Source organism: Poromitra crassiceps (genome assembly GCF_964638095.1).
Source record: "Poromitra crassiceps genome assembly, chromosome: 1".
Lineage (NCBI taxonomy): Eukaryota > Metazoa > Chordata > Actinopteri > Beryciformes > Melamphaidae > Poromitra > Poromitra crassiceps.
In genome coordinates, this window is record NC_139623.1 from 49,839,330 (window position 1) to 49,842,743 (window position 3,414).

Here is a 3,414-nt window from a genome sequence, read left to right on the forward strand (position 1 = left end):
TTCACTTGTTTTATGAAAATATGACTTCTGTTTTAACAATCTGCTTATGTGTTGTGTGCAGCAGTGTGTATGTGGCTCTTACAGTAGAGTTGGATTAAGTATAGTACAGGTCCTTTGGTGCTGTCAAAAAAAAAAAAAAAAAAAAAAAAAAAAATATATATATATATATAAATATATATATATATATATATATATATATATATATATATATATATATATATATATATATAGTGTTTCCGCTATAATTCTTTTCAGTCCTGGACTTCAAAACCTAAACCGACCGCAGGAGGGACCCTCACTGGCGACCAAAATTTTGTCCGTTTGAAGCCAGATTTGGATAACATTAACATTAGGATTAGACTGTGATGTCATTATTCCTTCAAATTAGTCATTTATGTTATTAGTTTAAAAAAAAATCAGTCCTGGCAGGGGCCTCGTTGGCCTGGCGGGCCGCCAGGCTTGTACAATTGTAGTTGAAACACTGTGTGTGTACACAGTGTATATATATATATATACTCCACACATACATTATACATTCCCTAGCTACTATCTATAGAGTATACAGAACATTACTCATGCATTCATTCACAAACAGGTTACAAATCTGTCTCACATGATGGCAATATTAAAATAATAAAAAACACTGCACAGACATTCATCAGAGCAGGTATTTTTACCGTTTAGTCTTAAAATCTGATTTTTCTTCAAATTGAGCAGGGGAAGAAATCTGCTGCTGTGGTGAGAAATCTTCCCACTGGTTTCTAAAAGCAACTCAACTTGTTTCAACGGTTACCAGGAGTAAAGTGACATTATCCTGAATGGAGTGATTTGCGTGATTTGCCTAATTTTAAGGCAGCAGGAAAGTCTTGAAACGTGCAAAACTGCATTAGAAATGTGAAACTTTCACACTCCACTGGCTGATTTCCCTCCCTACGAAAAACTGGATTTTAAGACTGAATTCAAGATGAAATTACTCGCCAAGTCGGACATAATTTGCAGCATAGATAAAAAACAGCAACAACAACAATATGGCAATAGCTACATAAGCACTAGATCATTTTGGTGTCATAGTTATTCGACTACACTGGGTAAAATAACGTCAGAAACAAAACGTTGGCAAGAAAGATTGTAGATATAAATATGAAAAAAAAGAAAGAAAAAAGAAGAAGCAACCAGTACAGTAGGTGTGCAATCCAACGCTGTGACGGAAATAATACCAGAGACAAGTCAACGGAAACCCAACAGTGAGGTCGTAGTTAAAGGGATACCTTGACATGTTCAATAGACCAGCTGTTTGTCACAAAGTGGAGAAATAGTTTTGAGATAGTCTTTGTATTGGACTTTTTGTGTTGGGACTCTGAGGCCATGTTTAGACGACAACAGTCTCTGCATAAAACGGCAAACTGTCATTGCGTTCTCTCCTTTGATTTCACGTTTATACACAGCGTTTGTGACAACGATTCAGCGTCAAGTGAGCCAGAATAACACAGAAAATTCTGGTTAAAACTTTCACAATAATGGCAATTAAATAAGCTAATATCTTTATTGATGCCTATCTGAATTGTCATGACCGGGGATTAACCCTGTGTTGATTGACTTGGTGTGCATGACAAAATAAGCGTTGAACATGAACGTGATATACGTGTCTTAGCCCTGAGGTGGACTGCTTTCCACACAATGCATGCTGGGATAGGCTCCAGCTCCCAGTGATGAAGCAGGAGGTAGACTGGAAGTTTGGGCTGAATGTAGATTCTCTCATGGCAGCTGAAAACTGGACAGCGGTGCTCACGAAGGCGTGATAACAGGTCATCTTCATTTGCAATGTCCACCAGATGCGGTCCGACTCCGTACTGTTCCCTGCTGCAACAGACTGGCACCTACATGTATGTTTGTCTTGTCAGGCACAAGCAGATTCAGCAAAAATACACATATTATGGTCCATCTGTCTGACAAGGTCACATGGGAGTCTGTTCCGGACCGCATCTGGTGGGCATTGGCCCTTACGCAGAGCGCTGTCCACTCCGACAAATGCTGAATGAAGTAAAATAAAGTAAAACATGCACAGTGTCAAGGTATCTCTTTAAGTAAATATATTCAAGCTATTGATAAAGTGGATCCCAAGTAATTTAAGGCACGTCTGTGTAAGAAAAGGGAGTTTATATATGTTCATAACTTAAGGATAGGCAATGCTTCACTTCATGAGCGATAGATAATGAGGTTCAGAGAGCTCTTTGCTCCGAGCTCTGATTCAATAACATCTAAACACCATCCGTTAGAAAATAAGTATTTCTCTACAGAAGTAGAGTACAATTTTAAAATGAGCTAACAAACTACAATACACTCTTGATGACTACTTAATGAAGTCTCGATGCATAGCATCACCCATAGATGTAATAGATTTTATGTCGTCATGTGGGTTCTATTCAATATTTTTACTGTAACATTGAATACTGGAACTGATAGTGTTATGAAGGGTTATGGCAGTGTTTGTTAAAGACTCACAAAAAGTCTCCCTTTTGTGTATTTGTGTTAGCCTTGTAAAAACCATCCTGATCACATGACCTGATCACATGACCCTCACAGCGAAATGTATCGGTCTGGACTTCCAGCCGCCTACAGCACTTTCAGTGGCCGGAGTACTTGCCTTGACAGACAACTCCTGCAGCCAATCGGTGTAGCCAAATCCGATACAAATCCACTCGTAAGAACGGCGAAAACATATTTTCCGCTGAGAAACTATTGCATACTCTTGTTCTTGTTTAATTGTCGTTATTGAGTCTAATTCTACAAGAACTGCAATTACAGCTGTTACTGGAGCCGCCATTACTGGTTTGCCAGCAGTGTCCCTGATTGGCTGGTTACGTTGTCAACTACGAGGCAGGTCCCCGATTGGCCCGTGCACTTTGTCATTTCTGGACATCTCTGGGGGCGGGGTAGAGGCCAGCCTGATCCGCGGAACGAAACAGAATGTGAATTCATGTGATCAGTCTGGTTTAGCAGGCGATGTTTTGTTTTGTGTGTTTTCTAAAGGAGACAGAGAGAAACAGAGAGAGAAGAGAGAAAGGGATCTGTGATTGTCATGAGTCTGTGCGTCGTCACTCCTCCGCTCAAAAACCAGGAAACGGGAGACAAAACGGGCCAACTCCAACAGAAAGTTGTGAGCTAAAATTAAAAGAGGAAGCAAAGAAATTGCTTCCATACTCCCAAGTATTCCGGTTCAGGGTTTGCCTCAGTCTGAGCCTGGCCCGACCCCTACGAGAGTTTCATCCCAAACCCAAGCCGAGGGGAATCCAAAGTTTTTTGCGAATCCAAAACTGAAACCCCCCCAAAATAGCTTAATAGTTTACTGATGACAAATTGCTAATAACAATGGCATTAACAATGCTAATAACAATGTGCAGCAATGGTTTTTAT